This window comes from Spermophilus citellus (genome assembly GCF_964194105.1).
Source record: "Spermophilus citellus genome assembly, chromosome: 3".
NCBI classification, from domain to species: Eukaryota; Metazoa; Chordata; class Mammalia; order Rodentia; family Sciuridae; genus Spermophilus; species Spermophilus citellus.
Genome location: NC_138184.1, coordinates 222,988,921 through 223,003,382, shown reverse-complemented (window position 1 = coordinate 223,003,382; position 14,462 = coordinate 222,988,921). Strand labels below are relative to the sequence as shown.

General features: G+C 37.5%; 1 protein-coding gene across 1 annotated transcript in view; it reads right to left on the bottom strand.

Moving 5' to 3' along the window:
- CNTNAP2 (contactin associated protein 2) overlaps window positions 1–14,462 on the bottom strand; it is a 1,934,648-nt gene that overhangs the window by 1,316,938 nt on the left and 603,248 nt on the right. The window lies entirely within an intron of this gene.

The following is a 14,462-nucleotide window of genomic DNA, read 5'->3' as shown; positions in this document are numbered from 1 at the left end:
GCTAATCAGCTGGCACTTGCTGAATTCGTTCCGGAATCCTGGAGTCAAGGTTTCCCACCACAACAGCTGGTGTAAACTCAATTGCCCTTGCTGGGCGCCCTTGGCTGGCTCAGAGTGGAGCCGCAGCAGGGATCTCTGTTTCTTACTTCTTACTCTACCTACGCTGGCTTCTCCCCACAGAAGGCCCACATCTCACTTTGATGTCACACTAGGCTGTCCTTCAGGGCCCAGATCTGTGGGTCCGTTAGACCCACATCTTGGCATGCTTGGTTTTACGTGGTCAGGGGTCTGGGCTTTTCTTCTGTAACCCCACCTAGCCCCAGAAGCTCTGACCAGAGAACATGACTCAGTGTCTATGGCTGTGGGGCAACCACTGGCCCTCATCTGGGTAATGGACAGGACATTGAGAGCACGTCCATTGAGAGAACTGTCTCTCTGCTCCCACCATCTTGTTCTTGAAATGAAAAGTCCTTCCCTCCCACCCTCCTCCCAGCCTGAAGACATGGAGCCACTTCTGTGCTCCTCTCTACTTCTTCTCTGTCCCAGGAACACCGTCCTCATAGACAGGTGTCTATAATTTTCAGTCTTTAAGCACCATGATTCTCATAGTCCCCGCATCTCTCCACAGAACATGCCCATGAGCACCAGGCGTGTGGGATGCTTCACACCCCCCACTCCAGCTAGTCCTCAAAAGGTGTCACAGAAGCAGCACAGGGCTCTTTCCAATATGTATATAAAGTAAAATGAAATTGATAAAATATTTATTGACCTCCTCTCCACATTGTGGAGAAAACTAATATATATTTGTATGTGTATGTACATATGCTTACCTATGCAGTGACATGTATTCATATATACATATATGTACACACAATGAACTTCTAGCTTTGCTTCTAGCAAATTTAAAGATGAAATGAACTGCAGAGCTCCTTTAGTCAAATTATGTCATTTTCTCAGTAAATAAAATATGACCTTTACAAAATTTTAGTACATTTCCGATATCACACAGTTATTTGTAGCAAAAAGTCGGATTAAACAATGAACTACAAATATATGTGTCACTGAGGAGGAGATACAATTTTTTAAAATAATATGCTGCAGGAATAGAATGGTATTTGCATTTATTGCAAATATATTATAATTTCTGTATGAATGAATACATCTATCATTAACTTACATCTTGTACTGAATTCTTAAAACTTTTCATATTCAAAAATGAAGTATTGTGTATTTGCCACTCTTGTCAAAGGATTAATGGCAAGGTAGAATAAAAAGGTGCATTCAGCACTAATTTTGGTGAAAGCATTTGTCATCTTGTAAATATGTTTTCAGAGATTATGAATGCTAGTTACTATGGATTAACTCTAAAGAGTTGGTGACTTCAGTGCAAATTACGGTCAGGGAATTGAAAGGTGCATGTTCAAAAGCTAAAAAACAAGTTTTGGGGTTTTTTCCCCCAAAACATGAAGTGAAATAATTTCTTTCAATTATTCATACATCATTTTTCTTTTAAAAAAGTATTATGAATCTCAAGAAACTTTACAATCTTGTCATACTGATAAGTGGATGCATCATTGTAACTTACAAAACAATGGTTTGGGTGAACCAATCTGGTCCTACCAGAAATGTCTGAAAAATTTGACTTGAAGCTGACTAACTTATGCCTTTATATCATTTATCTATCTAGCCATTGTTACCAGTTCAATGTTAATTTTGTGTTCTGAGTGATTTGTGGTTCTCATGCAGTTTTACACATACTTAAGTGTGTGTATTCTTCTGTAATAGATATATGAATTACAGAAGAAAATAAATTAGTAAGGGAAGAGTTTCTATAGCCAGGCACCAAATGCTGTCTTATCATGGGACATAAAACTTTGGTATTAAATCTTACTCTCTTTTTAGATCTGCTGTTATTTTGACAAACATGTTAAGATGCTATGTACATTATGTTAACAATCTTGCATGTAATTTTCTTCATTTGCTTAGTATTTACCTTATGGAATGCATTTAGCTAAGCAGGCTATTTACTTGATATTGAAATACAGCCCTAAGAAGCAGATAATTATGCCCACTTTAAAGATAGGGAAATGAATGATGTGAGAGGTCCAGTCATTCTTGCAAAGTTTTAGAGATGGCTAGGGGAGAAACCTACATATTGAGAATACTTTTACAACAATAAATTAATTTTACCTTAGAAGTAATGAATGACTCCCTAGAAATATACAATGTACCATGATTAAATCATGAGAAAATAGAAAATCTGAACAGATTGAAAACAGTAAGGAGACTGGATTAGAAACCAAACCTGCAGAAAAAAGCAAAACCTAAAATCAGATGATATCACTAGTAAGTCTACCAAATATTTAAGAAAGAATGAAAGCCAATTCTTTTACCCACCCCCCACCCCCACCCCCCACCACCAACTGGCCCAAAGGAAGAGACAGAAACACTCCAAGCTTAGTTTACAAAGCCAGTATTCACACCAAAGCCAAAGAAGTATGATACAAGAAAAGATCACAAAGTATTTTAAAATAAACATCCTCATTGAAACACTGGACAAGTGGATGGGACAGCACATTCAAAGGATCTCCACCATGGTCAAGTGGGATTTTTCCTAGGATGCAAGGCTGGTTCTGCATGAGCAAATCCATAAATGTGAGATATCATCTCAAAATGAGAGATTAAAATTGAATGATTACCTCAATTGTTGTAAGGCATTTGACTCCACTTAACATCCTTTCATGATAAAAGTCATCAAAAATAGGGAGGGAAAAGCTGTAACCCAACAGAGGTAAGTCTGCATGTCACCCATGGCTAACATCACACTCCACCATGAGAAGCTGAGATCATTTCCTCTGAGTCCCAGAGAAGACAGAGGGAGCCTTCTTACTAATTCTTTCAACACCAGGGTACAGGAAGTCCTAGCTGGAAAAACTAGGCAAAATGAAAAGAAAGGAAAAGAGATAAAGGACATCCAAACAAGAAAGGAAGGAGGCGATTCTGTTTGTGGAGGACTTAATTGTGTATACATTTATACATCCTGAGGAGGCCACCAAAAAGCATTTAGAACCAACAAATCAGTTGAGTAAAGCTGCAGGATGAAAAGTCAGCAGCATCAAATAGCAGCTGAAATTAAGAAAACGATTAAATGTACACTAGTTCAGAAAGATGAACATACACGAACGCAGTTAGCTAAGCCACAGATCCATATCCTGAAAACTGGGCTACATTGATGAAAAAAGCTGAGGACACAAATACAAGGAAAATTCCAAAACCTTCTTGAGAAGGAAGAACAAAATTTGGAGTATCACAATTTCCTGATTTCACACTGTATTATAAAAACGACAGCGATCAGAACAGCATGGAATTGGCATGAAATAAACACACCAACAATGAACACAACAGAGAGCCCAGCGAGAAACGCATGCATATATAAAAAATAACCTTTGACAACAGGGAGGGAGAGTCTCTTCAACAAACAGTGATTGAGGAACTGGATTTCCAAATACAAAGTAACGAAACTAGACCTTTATCTTATGCTATGTATAAAAATTAACTCCAAATTTATTAAAGATTTAAACGAAAGATCTGAAACTGTACAATACCAAAAAGATGACACAGAGGAAAAGCTCTTTGACATTGTTCCTGACAATGAGGTCTTGATAGTATACTAAACCAGGGCAACAAAAGCAAAGCTACATAGCTGGGTCCACATGAACCTAAAACAAACAAACAAACAAACAAACAAAAACAAAACAAAAAACCCAAAAAACAAAAACAAACAAACAAAAACCCCAAACAAACAAACAAACAAAAAACTTCTGCAAAATAAGGGAAATAAAACAAAACAAAAGCAACAAATGGGATGGGAGAAAATATTTTTCCAATCACTTATCTGGTTAGGGTTTAACATCTAAAATATGTAAGAAACCCAATTATAAACACCCACACAGATGCAATATGATTAAAACTGAACAAATGAATTGAATAGACATTTTTTAAAGAAGACATGCAAATGGCCAAGAAGTATATGAAAAAGTGACCATCACTTATTATCTGAGAAATGCAAATTCAAACTATCATATTACACCTATTAGAATAGCAATTATCAAAGACAAGAGAAAAATTTTGATTGAGTGTGGGAAAGCAGGGAGCCCTTGTACACTATTGATGGGAATGTAAATTGGCATATTCCTTATGGCTTCTTAAGAATTAAAAGTAGGCTCATCGTGTGACCTAGCAATCATCTCCTAGGTAGGTATCCAAAGAAAATGAAATCAGTATCTCAAAGACACATCTCTTCCTGCACATGCATTGCAGCACTGTGTACAATAGCCAATACATGGAGACAACCTAAGGTCCATAAAATGAAGAATGCATAAAGAAAAAGGGTATATATTTTCAAGTGTGTGTGTGTGTGTGATATACACACAATGAAATATAACCATAAAAATAAAAGAAATCCTGTCTTTGTAAAAATATACATGAACCTGGAGGAACCTTGTTAAGTAAAACAACCAGACAGAGGACTGCAAACACTGTATGATCCCATTGATACATGCATCTAAGAAAGCTGAATTCACAGAAGCAGAAAGTAGAATGATGAATAGCAGATTCAGGGAGATGTTTATCAGATGACGCAAATTTTCAGTTATAGCATTAGTAACTTCCAAGAATGTGATGTACAGCTTGAGTGGTAATGGATACATTCATTAACTGAGTGATCATGACAAAAATTTATGTATGTCAAATTATCACATTATATGCCTTGAATATATATGCTCTGTATTTGTCAATAAAATATTTTTAATTATTTTTTATTTAAGTAATTAAATAAAAAGTTAGAGGTGAACAACGTAAGCTCAACCTAAGCAGAAACCTGATATCCAGGCTTTTTGAAGCACTTTTGAGTTTAGATTGATAAAACCATCTTTGTTGAAATACATCTCAGCCACATTTTACACTTTATATTCCTCACAGTGCTCTCAATCAATGCACAGGATCTTGTTGTATTGCATGAAATAGAAATTATAAATATCCATTGAAGAATTATTTGAAACATATATAATGCTATTGTCTTTGGGGTTTAATTTTGTATATTGTAAGGAGATGAAAATAAAGCCCTAAGGCAGAAACACAATTGCAAGCTTCAATGAATAAATTATATTAGAGAGTATACTTGTGAGTTGGTAAGAAACTTAAGGCAGGCTGCTTATGTAATAAACTCAAGTCTCCAGTGAAAGTAGCAGACTTTGTAGCTGCAGTAACAATACCATGTCAATAATTTTGCTATTTTCTAAGACACTATTTTTCCACATTTAAAAAACAATTAAATCTGGGGTTTCTGTGATCCACTAGCACTGATACCACCAGAAAATTGATGGGTTCAGAGAAAAGAGTGCAGATCTTTAAGTCTGAGAGACTCTTAGTCACAAAAGGGGTGGGAAGAAAGGCACTGGTTAGAAATTAAAATAAAGTCCTTCAGTGTTGGGAAGAATGTGCATGATGAGGCAGATCTTTTAGCAGAATCTAAAACCTGAGAAAAAGGACCTAATGAAGAAAAAGCAGACAGGCAGAGGAGAAGAAGACAATGTAGATACAGATGGCGGAGGTGAAGACAAAAGGAGAGAAAGAGGGAATCCTGTGGTCCTGGAGAGAAAGTGAGGAGGTCTCCTGGGTTCCCAGGTTGTGCTGAGTTCAGGTAAACTGGTATCCGTGCTCATTAGATGGTCACCGTGGAAAACAGTAATGTACCAGGAACGTAAGTTGGCATGTCATCCATGGACACAATTTTGATAATACTTATCAAACACCTGATATTCCTGGTCTGTGAAGTTGCACATCCAGGTACCCTCAGCCCCCACAAAAATGTGCAAAGACTTTCCTAAGGAATATTTATCCCAGAATCACAAAACTCGACAAAATATAGAGCTCATCTAGATATCTAGCAGTGGGTCATAACCTAATAACATAAAATCAACTCAAAATGTAACCATATTAGTAAAATACCTAAGACTATGGAATATGACTAAAGCTATAATTAGTTGTGTAAGAAACAGAAAGTGTAAACTAAAGTATTATCAATAATTAAAACTATTGTAAGATTATCGTTATTAAGAAATTGAAAACAGTTGTCTCATTTGTAAGTTTATGAGTAAATTTTATTCCTTTTTTATTCCAGTTATTTAATTTTGAAATTTTCCATGGGAAATATGTGATATTTGCATAATTTTATTTTTTAAAATTGAATTTTATTTATTTACTTTTGCATTACAATTCTTAATATATCATTATACCATATTTTATCATATCTCTGATTATATATAAGATATGTTGACACCAAATTCACATCTTCATACCTGTATGTTGTATAATGATGAGGGTCTCCTTCCACCATACATGCTATTCCCCTTCTCCCTTCCTTTCCCTCCCACCCCTATTCCATATCTAGAGGTAATCTTCCTCCCTTGCTCTCCCTCCCAACCCCATTTTGAGTCAGCCCCTTATATCAGAGAAGACATTTGGCATTTGTTTTTTTTTGGATTGGCTAACTTCACTTAGCATAATCTTCTCTAATGCCATCCATTTCCCTGCAAATGCCATGATCTTGTTATTATTTAGTGCTGAGTAATATTCCATTGTGTATAAATGCCACTTTTTTTTTATCCATTCATCCACTGAAGGACATCTAGGTTGGCTCCCCAGTTTAGCTATTGTGAATTGTGCTGCTATAAACATTGATGTGGCTGTGTCGCTGCAATATACTATTTTTTAGGTCCTTTGGGTATAGTCTGACAAGAGGAATAGCTGGGTCAAATGGTGGTTCCATTCCCAACTTTCCAAGGAATCTCCATACTGCTTTCCAAATTGGCTGCATCAATTTGCAGTCCCACTAGCAATGTATGAGTGTACCTTTTTCCCTGCATCTTCACCAGCACTTGTTGTTTGTCTTCATAATAGCCGCCACTCTCACTAGAGTGAGATGGTATCTTAGAGTGGTTTTAATTTGCATTTTTCTGATTGCTAGAGATGATGAGCATTTTTTCATAAATTTGTTTATTGATTGTATATCCTCCTCTGAGAAGTGTCTGTTCAGGTCTGCATCCCATCTATTGATTGGATTATTTGTTTTTTTCATGCTTATCTTGTTGAGCTCTTTATATACCTTAGAGATTAGAGCGCTATCTGATGTGTGAGGGGTAAAATATTTGCATAATTTTAATTGATATAAAATGTTAGCTAACAAAATCCTTTAACATCTATTAAAAACTTGAGATGTTTACATGTTTATTTCTTTAAATTCATTCCTTCATTTAATAAGCATTTCTGTGTTGCCTACCAAGTGCTGGGCATTGTTCTGAATATTATAAAAATATTATCCCAGTTAGTCAGTTTTACCACTCTATGGGATAGGTCCTAAGCTTGTGCCATCTTCACAGATAGAAGTGAAACAGAAAGGGAGAGATGAAATTGTTCAAGATCAAACACAGAGGTGTGGCAGATCTGGGATTTGATATCAGGAAGTTTGGCTTGGAATCTGTGTTAAGCATTATTTTCTGCTGCTCTGTTCTGAATGTGCCAGACAAAGCTGTCTATTTAAGGGGCAACAATTTGGAGAATTGACTTTCATTGGCCAGAATGGCATCTGTCAACAAAGATAAAATCAAACCTGAGAATTAAATCCTGCTTCCAGGTTCCTCATTCCACTGTATCCCTAACGAGAGACAGATTAAGATGAAAACAAATTCTGAGTCTACACTTTATCCTGTGAGGGCAGGATGGAGCGTAACTCTCATTGCAAATATAATACTGAAATATTTACCCTCCCCAGCAGTCACGAAGGCTTCTGCCACAGTAGTGACTAGTGTGGAATATGTAATTAGTGTTTTACCTATGGTCATTAAAGCTTTGGACAAGCATGTGTGCAGTCAGAGAGCAAGAAAGAGTGATGAGAAGCCATCTAATTTACATTGGCAAGCAGCGTAATGAGATTGACCTATCTTGTGTCGACAGTGACTGAATTTCTGACTTAGAACCTGAAAGTATGAAATGCACAGCTTTAATAATTCTGGCCAGCTATATTTTTTAACTGACTTTTGTTCTTTATTATTCTCATTCTCAAATACTACAGCTTGGCTAGTCTGCAATAATAATGGAGAACTAATAAAACAGTTCAAATAAAGATATATTTGCCAGCCTTCTACCCAGGTTCACCTTCATTTTCTAGTAAGAGCAGCCTGACTGTCTTTGGAAAACTATTCCTACCCATCATAGTATGGCTGAGAGTCATGGAATGTTTGCTCCTGACCCAGGGATCAATATTATGGTAGACACAGAGCATTCAGTGTTGGACATGCCCCAAGCTAGGCCAATAAACATCCATCCCTGGTGTCTATCGTCATCCCTCCCCAACCTCAGTATCTCCTCCCTCTTTCCCTCCCTTCCTCCCTTTCTTCCATCTTTATTTCCTTCCATCATTTATTCCATTTTGGGACTAGTGTGAAAGGAGATAATGGGTCCAGGACATTGTGGAACTCTAACACTTTAAGAATGCTGTTGACTAGATAAGTGTTAGTGGTTTTGCTTAATTTAACCTCTTCCAAAGTTAGGTATTGTGTAGTTATATGACATATTATGGAGCTCTTTGGTAAGATTTGCATTTCCAAGTGCAGAGAGGGAATTAGTGCAGAATAAGGCTTTTCATACATGTCATTATTATTATATTTACTTATATCTATTCCCATATAATCAAGGATTGGACATGACTAATATCATATTTTAAATATTTGTGCAACTTTTATATCTTTTGCCTTGCTACTTTTTTCCATTCAAAAAGAAAATATGCATTTCTCTCTCCTTCCTGGCAGATTAGAAAACTCTGGAGGTCAAGGACTGCCATATTCCCAGCACCAGCCACAGAGTCTAGTCAGAAACATCCAATAAATATGTGTGGAATCAAAATTATTTAGGATCTCAGGGACAGATTAACTTTTCCCTTAAAAATGAGTATGATGAATAAACCCTAGCAAATAAATCATTAGCATCTAAGAGTAGGATTAGTAAATTTTTGCTTTCTCTTACTGAAAACATAAGTGATCTTATCACAGCTCTCTCTGTCTAGCAGAGGAGCAGGCAGCTCCCCACTCTCTCCCCTTGCCTCACTTCCCTCCCCACCACACTTCCAAAACAGTGCCTGCTCCTATGCAATGGGAATATGCAGTCAGAAGGTGTAGGCTACTTCTGTGGATTTATCTCAGGTAAAGCTGAGCAATGTTCAAGTCCACAGGTAGAATTTTTATCTGTAAATTGAAAAACCTGTTTCAAACCTTAGCCTAGAAGAATTAAATGTTCTCACCATCTATTTCTCATTCTAGGAATGAAGCACCTTTGAAATCAAAGGGAGCTCTACATGGAGACAGAGAAACAGGATGAAGAAATTCAAAAGCTTCAAATTGCATCCCAGCCTTATTGGAAATATGCAGCTCACATAAAACTATACTAAGGCTTTCCTTGTAGCATACATTTTAGCACCCGTCTGAATATTGTACTGTGCATGCAGGGACACTATTTCTAAATAATTCACTGCCACTTTTACAATTCTTTTAATATTTCATGATTATATCTTTAAAATTATATTTCCAGGAAGTATAATTTACCATGCACCTTGTCAACCAATGCCTGGTACTAACAGCTCTTCTTGTAGGCTCAGACCACTGCCTGCTATCTGCTTTTCATTTATTTAAATTCAAATTTATTGAGGGCTAATGATGTGCTATAGATTCAAAGGTGAAAATGCTCCATTGCTGTCTTTGATTGGCCTGAGATCCAAGACTGATAAGTACTAACCAGAGATTGTGCACATGCAGGGCCTTTTTCTTCCCTCTTGAGCCCCTTCCCCTTAGTCCACCCAGTGTTCTTTGCACACCACCTGCATTCTTGCCCAACTCACATTCTGTCCCCTGGTGGACTGTAGGGAGGTCTTCCAGCAGGTGGCACCTTTATTACAAGTGCTTCTACAGATCTCATTTTGCTAGAATCTGAGATGATGGCTTATTCTTTCTCCTTGGTACAATCTCAGGGCCAGATTTGACCACTAACTCTCATTAATATCTTTTCTTTCTAAGTGGACGGCATTGGATTTTTGGCAGTCCCTCTCTCTCTCTCTTCTCAATGTAGGACATGCTATCTTCGTCACATAAAGGTACATAGCAAATGTTAGTTAAGTGAATAAATGAAGAGCTCTTATTAATTTTGCATTACTGTTAGGTGTTATCCACATTCACATTCATGTCACTTTGAGTATCATGGTCTCCTGAATCGTAACAATACCTCTACACCTCCCCCTGTCTATTCCGGGATTTTCATCTATGAATGAAATTTACATGTTCTTGTTAAGACTTGCTTTTCTTTTTACCTGTAGGATCTACGATGTTTTATTTTTCTCAAGATAGGTAACCTTCCAATCACTTTTCTTCCTCTCTTTTCTAAGAGTGTGACTCTTACATCCCCATCTCCAACCTCAGTGCTTCTCCACAGTCCAGTCTGATGACCCTCAGTTGACCTTATAATAGGAAGAATATTCTGGAGGGCCTAATTCCATCCCAGAGGCAGAGTTTCCTCAACCCACAAGCAAGAGCAGAAGTCAGAGAGGCTCAAAGCCTGAGAGAGATGTGGAGTGAGGGAGAGTCCACTGCAAAGAGAACAGGGGCCTACAGCCCCAAGAAACTCATGCAGCCACAATCTGAACCAGCTCAAGCCATCGCCCCAGACCCACCAAATAACTCAGGACACATTTACTCTCACTTTTTGTGAGAGTACCTGAGGGGGAGAACACAGCCAGTGCACCTGGACCTCTGACCTATAGAATTGTGAGCTGGATTTAAGTCACTAAGTCAGTGGTAATTGATTATGTGGTAAAAGAAAAGTAATCCAATACCTTAGATTCCATCTGTTTTATCTCAGCTAGTTATCTTTCCCCAAGAACATGTTTCCTCTCGCCTTCACAGGGGTGTGAGTGGGGCTCCGACCTCCTGGCATGGTTACTGGGATTGGCCTCTCCTGCCCATCTCACATCCACTAGTGGTCAACCACCACATCAGCATCCACTCTGTCCACTCTCTGAATGTTAAGCTCCAGTTCTCTCTGATTTCATTCAACATCCTACCACATTTCTGGACCCACCAACTTTTCAGTCAAATTGAACAGTCCATCCCACCATGAATAGTTTCCGTATATTTTCACATGCATTTCCTTCTTAAATACGAAAATCTTGCATTTCAGAGACACGTCTTCAATGTCTAGACAAAATGTAATATTTCTGTACAACACAGATTAAATTTATGTTTTATATAACTTTATATTTTTATATTCACTGTGAACAATCCTCAGCAAATGTTTGCTCAATGGCCTAAACATAGCCACTCCTTGTACTTTTGGAAGAAGGGAGTTTCCTATTGTGATTTCAGGATATTCATTAATATGTCTCACATACTGCACAGGGCAATGGAATCCCTGTTCTTGATGCCTTGCTTACCTCCCTGTAAAATTCAGGGTGGTAAAATTCAGCCTTATTGTTCTCCGTATCTTCCGATAAATCCTACCTAGTAGTTTAACATCGCAAGCAATGGGAAAGTTTCTTCAATTTCACAACTGACATATCAGCTGCTGGTCACCTCTGTCAATTAAATAAGATTCTGAGAGTTCTTGGGAGTGGTTGATGAGTCTTCCTCTAGGAATGTCTGGGTGCCCCAGGACATTGGTGTGGCCAGGTAGCAACTTTAAACAACCAGCATGTTTGCAGACTTTCAGAAGTTCATTTTCACAGCTTGCTTTGCAGCTAAGGCAGACACATGATGCTAAAATTCTGTGGAGAAGACGAACCAGCTCAGGACTTTCATTTTAAGGGAAGCAGCTGCTGGGCAGGATTGTTTTTTCAGCAAGGGTGATATTGGTATTGGGGCAGCTGGTCAACCCAGGCTTCTGAGGGTGGCCTTCATGGGGTGCCAGAGTCCTCTGGTGTCTATGACCATGATGGAATAGTACTGCCTCACTGAGGAGCCCTGTGCTGTGGCTGTGGCCTCTGCTGGTAGCATTTCAAATCTGATTCCTGCTCTCCAGAAACTTCTGCAACTCTCTGTATCCTTTGGCAAATACCCTTCTGTTGAAACAGCTAGTATATCTGCTATTGATTACAATTAGAACCCTGAATGATAGGTGACTAAGAGAGTAAAACATGTATACTTATTAAAAAGAATGTCCTACATTAGTGGGATGATTACAATTGCTTCTTCTCCTATTCAAAATTTGAATTGGTTCCATCTGTATCAAAATGTAGCATATTACTATCATTAAATATTGTTATTCAATATTAATTTTTTAAAATTTAACACATTTTCTTGGGTCCCATAATTACTCTCATTAGCAATTATAATGTGTCAGCAATGATCCTAAATTGTATATGCATATTAATTCACTCAATCTGGACAATCTGAGTCTTCTCCACAAAAGATCCCTGTTTTAAAGTGAGGAAACAGAGATCCAGAAACTTGAGTAATTTTCACAAAAGTGCACCACTAGTCAGTGCTAAGAAAAGGCTCTGAATTACATACTTACTCAAAATCCTTCTGCTCTTAACTGCTACAGTTATTGTGCACAACGGATTCAGCTGCATTGAGTGTTATTCTCGCACACTTGACATAAAATATAGCAAGGGTATTTTTGCTCAGTATCTTCTGAAATCTTTGGAAACTGACTAATCTGAATGTTATCCAACTTCTTTGGAAATAGGCTTATAATGTACATGTATTCATGTATAATATGACACAATAATTTGAAAGATACTGAACAAATTTAAGTTTGTATGAGCCAGTCCCACGTGAGATTAAAATATCTATTGCCACTTCCCCTACAGTCTTTTCCAATGTGTGTGAACACACCTTGTCTTTCTTTTCCATGTTCATGATTTTCCTTTGCTAATTTCCCTGATGAAAGTGCCCTTTTTACCTTGGGTCCATCAATGATCACAAATCAAAACTAATAAGTATTTTCTTATTAATGAAGCAGGCCCACACTTTTTCAATGTAATCCCAAACTCATATTTAAGGAAGAGTTTTGTTAATGGGCTCTGCAGTCACTTTGTGCTCTGATCAAAGCCCTTTCATATTCTGACTCCTATAAGCCTCAAGTGAACAGGGCAGTCAGCATTGTTACCTCCATTTAACAGATGAGAAAATTAAGTTTCAAGGAAATTAATGACCTTTTCCAAAGTTATTCTCCTTTTAAGTGGCCAAGCTATGTTTCTAACATGAGAAGTCAACAACACTTCTTAAATTACAGAACTCTGTTCCAGAAGGTAGATCTCATTCATCTTTATTTCCTGAGCTTCTACAATAACTCCTTGCTCTGATCAATACTCAAGCACTTACTGAGTGAATATATTATAACCGAGTAAACCAGAAGGAACCCACAACTCATTTTCTCTCTCTTAAGCTGGAGAGTAAGTTTTCCATTATAGATTTTTAGTGACTTTTTCAGTGACATAAACAAAAGAAAGCACACGACCAATTTAAGAATGAACCCACCAACTAATTTAAAAAAAATAGATAATTATCAGCGCCTTTGAAGCTTCCTGCTTATCTCTCAATACCATCTTCCTCCCTCCAATTTAGGAGTAGCTAATACCCTTCATTTCTTTTCCTTATGATATCACCAAATATGTATGCATTCCTAAACAAAGAGTGGCTATATCTGTTCTTGAACATTGTGTAAATGGAACCATCCTGTACATATTCTTGTGTGAATTAACATTAATCAACACTACAGTTTTTGTATCATACATATTTATTTGTAGTGCATTTCCTTTGAAACTTGAATTGTATTTTATTATCTATAGTACAGCCTACTTTTTCCTATTGATGCTATTATTGGATGTTTAGATCATTTCATTTTTTGGCTATTACACACAATGCTACTACATACATTTTTATACATATCTTCTGATAAAAATATGCAGCATTTTCCTGGGGCATTTTTCAATCACTGGGATTACTGGCCCAGAAAGTGTGGGCAATGAAGCTTTATCAAAGGATAGTTTCCACGTGTGCTTTTTTCGGTCTTCGGATTGTACTTAACCTCCCAGAACCCACCTGACTGAACAACAGGGGAACCTGGAAATTGGCAAATCAACCAACACCTGGAAGACTGAAGGACTTATGGGAGCTAAGTACTCTTGCTCTGTGAGGTCACTGTCTTCAGAGCTTCCTGGGTAGGAGCTAAGCCAAGGGTACAATCGGTGGAATTGGCCAGAAGGCTGCACCCTGACTTCATGGTAGCTCATTTCTCATCTCCTTGCTAATTTCCCACAAGAACATTTTTATTTTCATGTGAATCCTCATCTTCCCAGTAAAATCCCTTGATCCTTTTAACATTTTCAATCTTAAATGTTGATTTTAATGAGATACATT